The sequence below is a fragment of the Plectrocnemia conspersa genome, unplaced genomic scaffold, assembly GCF_051122295.1.
Source record: "Plectrocnemia conspersa isolate PC_06_02 unplaced genomic scaffold, ASM5112229v1 ptg000008l, whole genome shotgun sequence".
Classification (NCBI taxonomy): Eukaryota; Metazoa; Arthropoda; class Insecta; order Trichoptera; family Polycentropodidae; genus Plectrocnemia; species Plectrocnemia conspersa.
Window position 1 is genome coordinate 16,421,099 of NW_028277172.1, and position 15,936 is coordinate 16,437,034.

Below are 15,936 nucleotides of genomic sequence, written 5' to 3' on the forward strand. Positions count from 1 at the left end.
TCCCGTTCTTTGTTTTGTGTTAACCATTATGCCAAAATGCACGGCTTTTTGCATAAATAATTAAATTAATAACAAAAGTAAACTGCAATAGCCATAAAAATAACTTAAATACTGCTGGTATTTCTTTAAATCGTTGTACGAATATTGTCATTAAATTTGTAGATAACTTTTTATCTCATTTTTATATTTTAATTAATCGCAACGTTAAGCAATTATTTTTTTCTTATTTTATCGAATAAAAATTCGAGCTCTTTGTTATTATGAGTTTTTATTTATTAAAATAAAGTATTTTATCTGATTGATACTGCATACCAGATATTAATTAAAAGGGTTGTAAAAATTGTTTCTGAATTTTCACAGTATATTGTTAATCTTTTTTTTATGATTCTAAATTCCCAGACGCTTAAAAATTCACAAAAGTGGCTTATTTTTCTTATCAAAAAAATATTATAAAACGACTTAAAATAATTACAGTTCTGTAGATTTATTATTAGTGCCCACTACATTGCTTATTACTAAAACTATTACAACCTCGTTAAACAACAGCACGTTCTACTGTCATTAATATTTTCAAATTGCTATATTTCTCTAAATTAATAATACAATAAATGTTTTTAAAGCAGATTTCGAAAAAGATTTTGACGAAGTAAATCATTAAATCTTATTCAACAAAATATTCATAAATATTGCGCAAAATATAACATATATTATAATGCAAAGTTATTATTTAATGTATTTTATATACATATTTCACGTTTAATTTGGTAAATATGTGGGTTTTTTATGACACAATTATAGACTCATTTCAAATATTATAATAATCATATACCGAGCATATTCGACTTTTTTAATTATTCTTTATCTTATTATTTATTCATATATTTTTATTTGTTTATATTTCTAGTAAAAAAAGGAGTTTTTATTTTAAAAAAAAATCAAAGACCAAACAATTCTAAAAACAAATTTTTTTTTACTATATCTTATAGCTATGTTTATATACGTGTATTTATTCACAAGGTATGTAATCATTTTTTCTGATTTACCACACTTCTAATTTGCGGCCCAATTATGCTCCTTTTTTAAAAATGTATCTTATCTTTGTGTTGCTTATAACAGCCATGACAACTAATAGTTTACAAAAGAAATTACAAAAAATACTCATATTTATAGTTTGCAGCTGTAGACTTTCTTAATGGCTGGTATTCGCTTATTTTATTTATTTTACTGTATATCAATATGAATAATGTTAGTTTAAATCTGTCTAAAGTAATATTTATGTTATTATTTTTGGTTTAACATGCTGCGAATAACTCTTAAGCAGTTTCTTTGACTTCGAAATATTTAAAATGAAACATATGTATCAATAAATAAAAATATTAAATTCTTAACGATTGTTTTTGAAATCAAATGTATTGTCTTTATAGTTTATTATTTTTTATAAATGTTTGTATAAATCAATATGTATTATTTAAACTTTAATTTTTAAATTTTCATCAATTATCATATAATTAACTGTTTAAAGTTCGAATATCTAATCCGCTTTTTTTTTAAATGGAAAATTAAAATGGTGTCCAAACATAAAATATTTATTCTACTTTTTTTGTTAATAATGTAATATAAGGAAATCAAACGACACGATAACTGTCATAATTTTAATCATAATAAGAAATAACTTGTCCAAAAAATAGCTTATGTATATATTTCGGTCAATTTTGTTCTCAACTTAATCCTCTATTTGTTTTAAAACACAAAAATAAAAGCAATACAAAAAATATTAGAGTAAAAATTAGAGAGGTAAGAAACATTTAAAAATATAAATTAAAATATTTATAATTTTTAAAATAGTATATAAATTAATTATGAAAATGTGCTACAATAAGTCGTTTACTGTTAAGCAATAATAAATTAAATGTTGCGAAATACTAAGAAACTTTTTTACGAATACGATAAAAATATTTTTTTAATAAAACAAGCTACAAACGACATAAATTTTTAACCAATTAGTATTATGGAATCCAAAAACCTTTAGTTTTTCAACTATACTTTTAAAATGAATTTACACATAAATATTGGTAGCAAAAACTATTCGCATTTAATTTGCAAGCCACATTTTCATAATTACTACATCTACAATTGTCGGTACGCAACATTTTTTTTTAAATAAAAAATAAAAATAAACACCGCTTTCAAATTACCTTTGTACCCTTTACACACACGCGTTCCGAACGATAATTGCATTTGCGAATGGGACACACCAGGGCCGGCGTCACGTTTTTTTTCGCGCTTCTTCCGCGAAGTTACGTAATTAAATTACGACGCACGCGTGCGTCGCGCAATCCCTTCCGCGGATAAATTCCGCGCCGGATTAAAAGCACGTTCCGTGTCCGTGCCGAATTAACGCGAAAATCTTGAATTTATTCACGGACCCACCTACATATCTATGTATACATATGTGTAGCTACGTAACGTGTCCTTGCTGATGCTGTAACAACAAAATACGTGTACGTTACAATAATGCGGAGTGATTTATGCACGCGACTCACTGCCCCATTATCCCACGTGGAATATTCATACATGCGCTTGGCTCTGAGAATCCAATTATTTATTTGTAACAATCGTATTAATAATAATATTAACACGCGGAAACAATGCGATGAAAGGTTGGGAAGCATTCATTTGGAGTTGACCATTGTTTCCGATGCGCTCTTATCGCTGAAACACAGAATAAATCGCTACCATTACACTAAGGTGACCAGATTTCCGAAACAATCCGAGATGCAAAATTGCTTAGACATGTATTTAAATTAAATCAACACCATCGTAACATGGTTTTCAAAAAACAATGTTCAAAAAAAAAATACAATAGTAAAAAATAAAAATAAATCATAAAATATTTAAATGAAATTTTACAAAATGGACCAGCTCCTAAAAGTTGCAATGTCAAAAATCAATTTGAAATGCCAGATGTGCTGCGATTCGACTACTGCAAACGTCCTGACTCTAATGGGCAGCAAAAGAGGACGCGATCGTGATTCTCGAAAACATTCCAAAACCTGAAGCTGGAATTTTTTTGGTGAATATTTTTATTGTCAACAACACCTTTTAGTAGTTTAAGGAAATGCTTACCACATACAACTTTCTGCCAGATCTCAGTGAATTATATCACAAAGCTTCTAAAAGAAAGGCGGTATGATACAAGAACGGATAATAACAAAATATCCTCTTATAAAGATACCTCAAAAATTTACTCTGATCTTTTTTGATTATGTGTGAGTATTTATTTATTTAGAGATCGAATAAATAAATACTCATCCATCGAATTAAAAGTCTTGTTAACGAAAGTGTCATAAAGAATACGAATAACTGACGAACCATTAAAGTGAAATGCGTACCTTTTTAAAGACTTATCGCAAACTTCATTTGTGTGTACAGAGAACTCCCCCTTGCTCTCAAAAGTAATTGCGAAATCTTTAGTAAAAGTTCCTTTAGCAAAAATGTTCCCACCAAAATTATAGGGATAATCTTATGCCGAATGAGATCGAGAAAATGATACATTATGGCACTTTCCGACACTAAAGGGCAGACGGTTGACGGAACCCCAGATGGACTTCCGTCAACTGTCAACCGTCATTTAGCTTCTCTATATAGATCCATAGAGAATCTAAATCACTCTGTAGAGTCTGCAACAGGTGTAATGTATTTAAACAATTGTAAATCATCTGAATACAGACGAAAACTTTAATTTGTAACTGCCGTATTTATGTCATAAGTAAAGCAGAGGGTTCATATTGGACCTTTGAGGACCGTATTATTTCGACAATCGGCAGCCAAATATTACGAACTGTCTATATGATTTTTTAATCAATAATTATCGAATTCGATTATCTAAATAACCGAGCTTTGACCGAGTTTTTCCTGATAAATATCCATATGTTTTCATTTTGCAACTCTTCTAAATTAACTCGGGAACCAAATCAGGCCCAAAAAAAGCAGTCTTCAACTTTTCAAATCATTATTTAAAATCAGTTTATTTTACAAATATAAAAAAAAGTGACTAAGCGTTTATAAATTTAAAAAATGCTTTAAGGTCATTTATAATTTCGTTTTGGCAAATTTTGTGTTTTTTGCCATAACAAGATATCAACAAATACCGACATTCCTTAAAATTAGAAGGATGTACCGATCTTTTCTATTACTTGTGAAAGATGTTCTTTGTGCTTTCTTTTTAAAAACACAACTATCTTAGTATACAACTAGGATATGCCATGTAAAGCACTTGAGGGCGCTTTTGAGTAAAACATCGGTCGAACGCACAATATCGTGGCTCTTAGAAGGCCGAGAGAGCAGATTTTACATCAATGCTTTTGTTTTTAGTTTACACGTAAAATCATATTAATTGATAAATCAAAATCTGCAATTTTTTATATATCGTAAATATTGTATCTAGCAATTCTGATTATTATTCGCTTAATAATAAATCTACATTTTTAATTTTAATTATCTAACATTTTATCTACCAACTTTAAATATTTATTAGTTAAACGCATTTTTTATTTTATTATTTCATAATAGTATTTTAAAAATCATTATTATAAGACGCATAATGAAGTAGAATAAAATATTTTTCTAGATAATATTTAATGTTAGACAGCACTCTAAAATCAGGGATTGCCCCGTGTAATCCGGGACGTCCGGTTACTTTAACATACACACACAAACACACATGTGGTGTTTTATTTATTTATTTTATTTTTGCGCAAAGCGATGGTAAGTGGGCGTAGCTGTGTCGTTTGCATATTTTTTCTTATCGTATTTTTGCTTACTTATTTATTTTTGCACAAAAATTTCCAGGCGATTGTGTTGTACAAGCCATTATTTTTTCGTCAAACGTAAAACGCGTACAGAGCATTTTCTCTCCTTGTTTTTAAGTTGAAATGCTTGCGTAATATTTGCGTATTCGCTACCATTGAGAATGGTACAGCAATTTTTAATGTCAGGTGAAAAAAATATGTATTATTTTAACTTTATTTATTTAATTATAATAAATATAAATCAATCATTAAATAAATATATATATAATACAAAAGCAACACAAAAGCATTCAGAGTAAAATCAAGCGTCGAAAGTTTCTCTAACTACTATCCAGAGAGAGATTTTATTAGTGTTCGAGAGACAGTTTTAGCGGTAACCAAATATTAACTCGAATGTGTCTCGTGTGCAGCGTTAGAGTTTGTGATTCTTTATTGACTATTTAGCGTTTTGAACTTTCTTGATGACAAATTGAAATAATTTTAACTGGCGTTAAATTTAATTGTATATTTTAGCTATACATACATCTATCACAAATATACAACCTCTACAATATATTTTACATATTTTGCCTTTGTTGTGTTTAAGCTTGTTTTAAACAAAAATACATTACATTGGCTGCAATACATCTGAATCTTAGCTACTTATTTTAGTTCATAGAAAACACTTAACATTAATATTTTTAAATAGAAAAAAAAGATAATGAGAATAGTAAATTTCTAGAACTTTAAAGTATCATTGAACCTTTTGCAAAATGTCCCATAAGAAAGTCATCGAACTCTTACAAAATTTACTAAAGCCTTCTATAATTATTATTGTTTTTTTTACACAGTGAAATAATTTAGAAGGCTCTTACATAAGAAACATTATGCTATTTGTTTTTTATAAAACTGACGTTATTCATAGTCGTTAGAAATTTCTAGTTTACTTTTGTTTCATTAGCATTACCAATTTGAAGCAATGTGCTTCGATATTGGTGTACCAAGGCAAGTCAAGATTGCCAAGATGGCTATAGGTTGGCATCGAGATCTCTCCGCCACCTTTCGGTCATAACGTTTGCATTTTTCCGCTATAACGTCGCAATTTATGACCACTCTGCGTCGCCGAGGTGAATTTTTCGAATTCTTGACATTGAATATACTTAGCAAAAGGGGCAAAAACAAGAAAAAAGGTACGGGCGTAACGACCTACGCGGAAAAGAAAAGGATAATCCCATATCTCGGGCGCGGAAACCGAAGCCATCAATGTAATATTTGTCGTGAAAAGGATCCCTGTTGGATTAAAGCGAAAAGAACGAAAAGGTATGCACCTACTATCCGTTGTTGCGATATGCGATACTGCGAAATAGGTCCTTTGAATTTGGCTCGTCGTCGTCGTTTGCTCTGAGCGATGGGGATTACGACGCCATGATAACAAATGGCGGCCGTTTATCGATTTTCAATAACTTGTATGAAAAACAAACGACGGGCCGGTCCGCAGAATAAATAGAACGAAACACCGGAGCTTACGCAAACAAGATTGATTGGGAGATAAACCAGTCGCCGAAAGTGCTCTCACTTCACGCTGCCTCCAGCTAGGCGCACAGTGTGTGATTTTTTTTTATTTTTGGGAAGGAAAAAATCAGCAGTTTTCACGCTTTATGGATTGTCAATATCAGAAGTAGAGATTTACATCAGCACAAAGATGAGACGCTTCTATATACATATTGTTTTATAGGTATTAACAGTTTGGACTGAACCAATACACCTGAAAAATATATAGCTACCTTTCAAACAACGGTTATAATAGTATTGATTCAAAAGTATGAAAAATACTATACAAATTAATGTGATATTTTTACTATCAAAAATATTACTCATGAAAAGGTTGGTCACCTGAGTGCAGTCACATCTCTTATTCCCCGACAAAATTTAAGGTCAGCGCAGAGTGGTCATAAAACGACAATTGCTTTGGATAATGGCTCGCGCGCAATGTGTTGGCTCACCTACCACCGGTAAGATATAACTTCGTATACCAGCTGATCAAAATTTGGCTCCTGATTTATTAAAGTCTGTTCTACTGCTAATAACAAATTTTTAGGATCTGTGGATCTTTATAATAATAAAAATTACTAATGTTTGACAAATTTTAATCTGATGCCGTGACTCGAACCTGTGATCTCTAATTTGACAGTCCAGATCGAACAGACAACGCTATTTCAATTATCAAAAAAATAATTCAGCAAAACTAACGATGACAGAATTTTATAAAGTAAACAATTTATACGAAATTGTATGTTATGTGACTTTATTTTTAAAAAAATCATCAAATGTGCGTAAAAATTCGTAGAGTGGTAGATAATTTATTTTATTGTTGTAAATTGTAAAGATAGCTAGTAAAAGCTAAAAAATTAAACCGAAAATTAAGATAGCATGGTCTCCCACATATAGGATTAGATATGAGAGACCAGTAAAGATAGACGAAATTGTCTGGGTGCAGAAATGGAAACAAATCTTATTAAACCTATCCATCAGCTGGCTAAGAAATAAAACCAGACTAATTCGATAGTGCATAGACAATTAAGAAAGCGTAGAGATAACTTTTTGTATGTAACACGCAAATAGATCAAAGAACACCAATCGGCGTGTATCCGCATATCCCAAGAGCTTTAAGATCTTGAAGCTGGGTCTCCTTCTCTCGATCATTTGATAAACGTGTGTTATACAACAACAATCGTCGTAGAAAGTGTTTATCCGAAGGTCAAGTAGCAAAACTACCTTAAAGCCTGAGCTCAATTAAAAAAAGTTGCTTTGTGTGTATGTTGGGATTCTGGGATTACATAGAGATTAAGCACTACAAAGCTCTTACACCTGGTAGTGACAGCAAGCTTATATTGAAAAAGTAAAAAAGCCTACATTTGTGCATTAAAATATTTTTAATCAAAGCATCCCACATGATAATGGAATTAAAAATTGCCCAAAAAATAAAATAAGGTTAAATCTTATGCTGGAAAGTATATTTTAAATCATTAAAATCCAAATAAACATTTTAATTTTATTTTATTTATGAAAATCAACATGTGAACTATCAACTGAAAGTTGCACCTTTTTCATAACTTTCTCATTGGTTTAAATTAAAAATACAACTGACCAATATTTTTTAATTTATTTTTCACCTTGCATAACAATGCCTGATCTTAATGCATTATGCAGAAGTAAATCCAAATTCGAAATCAAAAAAAATCTAGCACATCAGATTTTATTAATATATATGTAGGTTACAATTTTTCATTTTTGCACCATCATGCAATATTTTTATTAACTATTTTATTTGTGTTTGTAACATTTTATTACATTGGCAACATTGCACTGTGTCTCTCAACTGACAGATACTTTTAACAGCTTTAGTGAGAAACTGCACTTAGAAACCCTCAAATTAATACATAAAATCAGTAAAATGTTAAAGGCAGCTCAAGACATTGCAAGACCGCAGTTTCCAGTTTTTGTTACATATGTGGAACATATATATCCGTCAAACAAATATAACTCCAAAAATTAAAACTGCAGATTTTCACTATTGATGGTCAAGACAAATCTTGGGCTCCTTATCTTTGCGGCACATCTTGTAAAAAAAACCTAACTCAGTGGTTACATTGAACAGGAAGAACGGTGTTCTAATGGTTTCAATGGAACCAAAAGATCAAGTAAATACTTCTGACTTACTGACGTCACAGGATGAGACAACAAAGTAAGAATTTAGTTATAGACTAAGGTACATTAGACGCTACTCTCGGTTTCGAAATTTATTTTCGGTCTAAGACACATCAGACGCTACTTTAGAGCTTATTTGGCTTACTAAACCATGATATACATCAAAAGTATTATAAATACTTTAAATATTTATTAGGCAAAAATAAATTAAAGCAGACACTGTGCGACGGGATAACTTTGGGGTCGAGGGAGCTTAGGAAAGAAGCGGGAGCTTGTAGAGGAGAACGACCAAAAGAAAATATTTTCCGGAGACAAATTTTCTATTGATTAACGCTCGGAAAGCCTTTTTCCCTTTTGTCGGACGCGCTCCTTACATTCACGACATTTTTCCTACGCACCGCACCTTTTGACGCGGATACCTTAATTTTGCGACTATATACATGAATAGCATTCCCATCTCGATAAATATCGTTTACGAAATTCTCCATGAGACATAGCTGTATACCTAAGACGAAGAAACCTTATCATATAATGCCAAACCCACACATACATGAGTATGCGTGAAGAAAAGAGTCGATTAAATACGTGTTTTGTGTCGCTTTCGTTTCCTATTTCTGTCACGGTGCTGACTACAAAGAACCGGAGGCGCCTCTTTGTTTTGTCTTTCTGTTTCTTCGATTCTGTCCAATTGTGTTTCTTTGATCAATTTTAAATTCTTTCCTAAGCGCTCTATTTGTCGCCACGATTGCCTCTATTTCTTAACGTTTACTGCGAATCGAACAAACACGGAGACGCTAAATATATTTATTTTTCTTTTAAGCTTTATAAATTCATTATAATTTTCCCTCATCCATAAATGACAAAATTTGTTTATTGCTCATTTCACTGTACAGTAAATATATACATCTTTTTTACTGCAAATATACAATATTATTGTACACCTAAAATTATATGCTGTTTTTTTAGTTTTTTCTCTAGCCTATATGTCGATTAAGTACAATAAGTGTTTATAAATATGATCGCTGTGATCATAAAAATACTCACACAAAAAAAATATTTTTAAAATATCTTAGAAATAGCAGTATTTTATAATCTCTTTAAATAAAGAGAAGTAACATTTATATTCTTTATTTATATCTGATATTATTTTTAAAATGTATTTTTATATATTTTACTAGTCTTTTTTCTTTTTATTTTATTTATTTAACTTTTGGGAGATCAGCAAAAATAGCTAGATCTACTTTAACAAATAAAGATAAATAAGTAAGAATGATAAAACTAAAATAGCTTTAAAAATAAAAAAAAACTACAAACATAAATTTGTTTCGTAATTATTTTCATAACATTAGTAATAATTTCCTTACTATAATTTATAAAGATAATTTAAAGCACAACTATTTTTAATCACTCCTTATTACAATGTAAGCTGGTACGATACTAGTGATACAATAATCTATTAATAGAAATATATATTAGTCAAGATAGACGTCTACCAGACACTAAATTTAATGATAGACATTTGAATCGTCTTATCTATCGTCTCTAATTTTGAGCATTCCAAGTATATGACACTTTAATTTTAAGCCTAATATATACATCTACGTGACTTATCTTTAATTAAATTTTACTAAGCTACCAAGCTACTTTATAAATGACTACATCTTTAAAATATTTTTAAAATATTAATTAATCTTAAGATACAATTTTAAGTTTAATTTATCTGTGTTAAATGAATTAGTATTACGCTTTCCTAGAATTCTCAGTCTGGGTATAAAGCATTATTTAACTTACATATCTGCATTATATAAATATTAAAATTACCTGTCTGCTATTTATTCCATGCTTTCAACAGTTGATTTAGATTTTTATCGAAACTAAATTTTATAAAAATGTGTTACATTATTAATGCTTTTTTGTGATCGTCCACTATATTTTTAATCAAAAAAGTATTTATATTAAGCTGTAATGTTGTGATTGATCATCGTCACTAATGTATATAATGAACCGGCTGTCTTTTACCCGAAATGATTTGCTATTCAAAGCTTGAATGAATGTAGTGTTTTATACATGATTATATTATAGTTTTGCATGTTTATGATTCGACAAAAAAATGCAGGTTTATTACCGTAACATTAAGAAACTGAAAGTTGTGCCGGATGTACCTTGTTATAATGCTATAGCTCTGTTTACTTCAATACATCAAGTCTTGTAAATTACATCTCAAATTTATTATTTCACATATACATATACTATAAGTGAACATACATTATTAAAACATACATACCATTGAATTTGGAAATGAATTCTCTTCTACAAAAACCATAAATTTTCCACGCTCCAATCATATTTCCGATCGCTTATTGCTCTCTCGACAGATTTTCTGTCGGCACGTGCCTTCCTTGGCAGCAGATATCTGGAAATTAGCGCGAGCACCAGCTTTTTTAATCATGCCTTGCTCCGGCCCTGGACACTTGTCATGGCTACAGTTGGCAAGTCCCCGCCCGTCCAGACAGGTCCCTTGTAATATCGATGTGGGGCAGCCGTGTTTTGAATACAAATGTGCCAGCCGCACAATGGAAGCTTAGCAGATAAGCGTCTGGAATTGAAAAGAAAACGTAGCGAGATCGTCACCAGAGCTAGATGGCTGGGTAAATACCAGGTAAAGGATTTAGACGAAAATTTCACGCTTGGGAAATTTGTGTGCCGACGCTGGCTCGAGTGGGTAATTGATAATCTTGTTAAGGTTCTCAAAAAAAGGTGTGATTAAAATACAAATTATTTAACGAATTGATCAGTTCAGTAGCATTGTGTTTGTATTCAATCTAAAAATCAAAATAAATGGTTCAAAAATATACATAACACAACTTAGTGACTAATACGTAAAATAATAATACGTAACATAACATAACCTTACCGATAAATAATATAATATATATATATAGCTTCAAGATGTCACTTCATCCCACACATAACCACTCTAGTTTAGATATCTGTGTCATAAATACTAAAAATATATTCGAAAAAATCAGAAAGTATCAAAAATAAAATTTAAAACGTAAAAAATTCAAGCGTCCAGTATTTACACACCCACTAGCTGCGGTACCTCATGATAGTGAAGTACTGACATTTATAATAATATAATATTAGGTGTACCGGAAAAGAATGTCGTTTTTTTAATAAAACAATTTTGTGCATTTAACGATTAGCCAGTGCAGGTCTTTTTTTATTTATTTCTGCATCTAAACGCTCTAGTTGATCACAATGCATTTGAGCGTTAATTGTCTGTCCGGGTTTTAATGTTTCAAAATAAATTATTCCCTTGCAGTCCGACAAAACAGACAAAATAACTTTTTTTGCAGAGAGCCCGGGCTTAGGGGTGGGTTTTGGTACCTGGCCCTTTGAAAGCCATTGTTTTTTGCGTCCTTGGTTTGAATACAACACCCATTTTTCGTCACCAGTTACAAGATGTTGTAGAAATGGAGTTTTGGTATTTAATTCCAATAACTCAGTGCACGCGTTTAGACGCTCACCTAGATTTTTCACTTAATTCATGAGGTATCCATTTTCCTTGTTTCCGCGTCTTGCTGATTTTTTTGATATGCTCTTGCTCGCTTGACCATGAACATCAGAGTTGCTCCGCGAGTTCTTGAATCGTTGAAGATGGATTTTGGTGAATCAGCTCAGTTAAAACATCGCTATCCACTTTAACAGGTCGACCACTTCCAGGGTTATTTTTTAGATCAAAATTGCCGGATTTAAATTGTTTAAATCACCTCTGGCATTTACGAACATTCAAAATATCTCCCAGTAAATCACAAATATTTTTTGTAACACGTGTTGCACTTTTTTTCTTCATGAAATGATAAAACATAAAATTTCGAATAAATTTCTCATTCGTTACAAAGCTCTCCATTGTATATAGGGTTGTAATTTTTTTTGTTTAAAAGTCCTAATACACTCCAGGTATACGTAGTCAGAGAAACAACACAGAAAACGTTGTAAAAGTTCAACTGATGAAGCACAACTGACCACTTAAAAGTGATAACAAAAAAAACGACATTCTTTTCCGGTACACCTATTATAATAGCACTAGCTGTCGGTACCTCACTATCGTGAGGTACCGATAGCTAGCGAGTGTGCGAATACCGGACCCTCAACTTTTTGGGTTTTAAATATAATTTTTGCTTCGTTCTGATTTTTTTAAATATTTTTTAAAATTTAATGGTTTAAATTGGTCATTACTATTTAAGATTTTCAATGATAGACAAAATAGTTCAATCTATAAAAACTACTTAACATTTTCAATTCATTTAAAAATAGGTTTACAACTTGACTAAATATTTCCAGAAGAAAACATTTTATATTATTTATTAGATTTACAACGTTAGATTTTATCGGTATATTGAAACTTAGATATTTAATGATTAATCTAAATATTGTATATCATTTATGAATAGGTTTAAAACTTGGCTAGATAATAATAAATTAAAAATTGTACTATGAAATTTCAATACAGCGAAGCTCACGGAACCAATAATAAATTTTGGTGTACTGAAAATTCGTTATATTGAATGTAAGGAAGATGATATATTTTTATTTTATTTTTAATTACTATATTACTACAGCATCAAAATAACCTCTTATAAGGTTGACAGATCGTTTTTTGTCCTTGTTTAAGGAAAATGTATGAAACACAATAAAATTTGTGAAAAAAATGTTTTATAAAAAAAGTTTGAGGGTCAGCGAAACACCTGCATCGTCGCTTTTGAACACATCTGGCACACGCCAAGTCAATGATGAACTGAATTCTTAAAAATATTTGTCAAGTTATAACGTCATTCTTAAATTCGGAGCAAAATATTTTGTTATGCTGAGATTAGTCTTCATTACAATGAAAACATTTTGCATGAAAGTTTTTCGGGGACAAATTAAAGATTCGTTATACTGGAATTTCATTATTTCGCCTCGCTACCGCTCGCGCCGACCTTCACTATAGAACCAAACAACCTAACCTTTTTTTAATGATATTGTATTGATTTGTTCTCATTTCGGTATATTTTGTAATTGTCCAGAATCATCCAATCTATGACTAACCGATCCCGCGATCGCAGCGACGTATGAAGCGACGCCTGTGAGTATTTGTAGAACTGATTTTGACGCCGGCGTAAAACATCATCGTGACGTCACTATGGCGTTCTAACGCGAGTGTTTTGGGAATTCGCGGCCCGTTTTAACGATGCATATAACACATTTTATCATAAATTAAAATTTTAGTAATAAGAGCGTTTTTTAGTTACACCATAAGTTACTTTATAATTAAAAAAAGTTGTTTATTTGTTTTATGTGTAAATATAAAAGCCAATTAGAAAGATATAATAAACTGAAAATATCAAGCACCTAATATGTTACTTATTTTGATTGATATATTTTTTAAAGTAAATGTTTTTTCTGCGCAGTATTATATATTTTAATAATTAATAAATGCAAAAAGTTTTCACATTATTTAAAATTAATAATAAAATAAACATATTTAAAATCCATAATAAATAAGGAATATTTAAAATCCATAATAAAATAAAAAATATTTTTAAAGTTGAAAAAAATATTTTGAATAAATCTTGAAATTTTATTCTGAAACTTTATAATTTAAAAAATATTAAAATTAGTGATATACAATTTTGTGTAGTTTCCTTTCAAAGGTGTCAGTAAGAAGGATTTTTGCAACACTATGTGTTTAGTAGTTGGTTGTTATCGAATAGTACTTATTTTTAAACTTTGCCCCTTTTTGTTGAAAATATTTTTTCAAAGGAAATTTTAAAAATTCTCTAAAAACTATTACTTTAAATTGGCAACGTTCGCCAAAATGTAAGTAAACATTTTTTCTGTTAAGAGAAGCTAATAAAAAATTTACATTATTTATATTATATTTTAAATACCGTATAAACTAAACATATTTAAAAAAAAATATTTTTTTTATAATTTGATGATTTTTATACATATATTGATAAGTGTTTTACAATTTAAATCGATAAAATCAATTTCGTAGTTCGTTCTCAAGCGCGCCGGGGAAATACCATAAACGGTATTCCCCGGAATTTCTTATATGTGACAGTTCTTCTGTCATCGCTCAAGCGCGCGCCGGGATACAGCTTAGTGCGATTAAATAAACAGTGAAATATGTTATAATCACAGCATTTTTCTTAAAAAGTTACAATTGTAGATGATTCAAAGTGATTTACCATTTGAATTATAGACTTTATAATCGAAATTATCAATTATGAGTGTGCCAGTAAGTGTTTGGTTATATGAATACTATATCACGGTTATTCTAACAAAATTACTATTGACTTTCTAGGATCTAATATTAAAAGACAAACAGCAGTGATTTGGCAATTGAAGATATACATGCCAAAGTTAATTAAACATATTACAATGGTAGTAATAATGAAAAATCTCATATTAGTGTAAACAAAAAGTTACTTTTTACCCAATATATAGTATCGTTTACAGTCAATTTTCAGAATCAATGAGAGATCTAATAACATTTACGTATGGCAAACAATTAATGTATGACATATTGCGACTATTTTGAAGAAGATGAAGATATGTCAATCTACGTGTTTAATCCTCAACAGTAATTTCCGTTAATTTTGTTCTTCGTTTGTCGTTCAAATTTAATTTATGGATTATAATAGTAGTAATAATGTGTTCAATGTTTACTCTTATAATTTTTTAATTACTTTTCAGAAGCAATGATGGAACAATTTGATGACCTAAATGGCTACAACGTAGAATTGGTATATATAAACAAAGAGTTAATCTTCTCATGTTGAAGTCACTGTCAGCAAGTATTATCTTTTCATAAAGAACATACTACATAAGTTTGATGTAACTGAATATCTTAAATTTGGCTATTCAGAAAGAGGAATGATGGCACAGAACAAAAATTGTACATATTTTGCCACATCGGAATTAAAAATAACCCACTCTTAGATATTTTGGCTATCGATTATTCCAGGTATGCAATCACATATTTATAATCATTGTAAAATGTCGTTTATTAGATAACATCCAAGGAACTACACATTTATAAGCTGTCCGTTGGTTGATATATATAGCCGACAGCGCCGATTTGATCGACATTAACTTTCAATCCTCATACATACTAAGGATATATTACACGTTCACGTTTAAAATTGTGCATTAAATCGGAATCAATGATAATGTTTATGTAATATAAAAGGAGAAATTCACTTTTGGGCCCCGGAGCCCGGCGACGGGATTTCAAAATTTGAAGATTTCATTACAAAGATTGTTTTATGATTGTTTATCTAATTTAATCAATGTATTCTTCTTATCCTCAACACATTATGTATATATTTAATTTTCATAGTTATAACACACCTAGTTAATTTGCAATCCGATTATTTATAAAAGC

At 30.2% G+C, this 15,936-nt stretch overlaps 1 protein-coding gene and 1 long non-coding RNA gene across 2 annotated transcripts in view; both read left to right on the plus strand.

Moving 5' to 3' along the window:
* The window catches only part of side-VII (sidestep VII transmembrane protein), a 542,053-nt gene that overhangs the window by 365,208 nt on the left and 160,909 nt on the right, over positions 1-15,936 (plus strand). The window lies entirely within an intron of this gene.
* Positions 14,487-15,768, plus strand: LOC148233161 (uncharacterized). Its single transcript, XR_015810480.1, has 3 exons — positions 14,487-14,787; positions 14,854-14,933; positions 15,009-15,768. It is a non-coding gene; the product is annotated as an uncharacterized LOC148233161 (long non-coding RNA).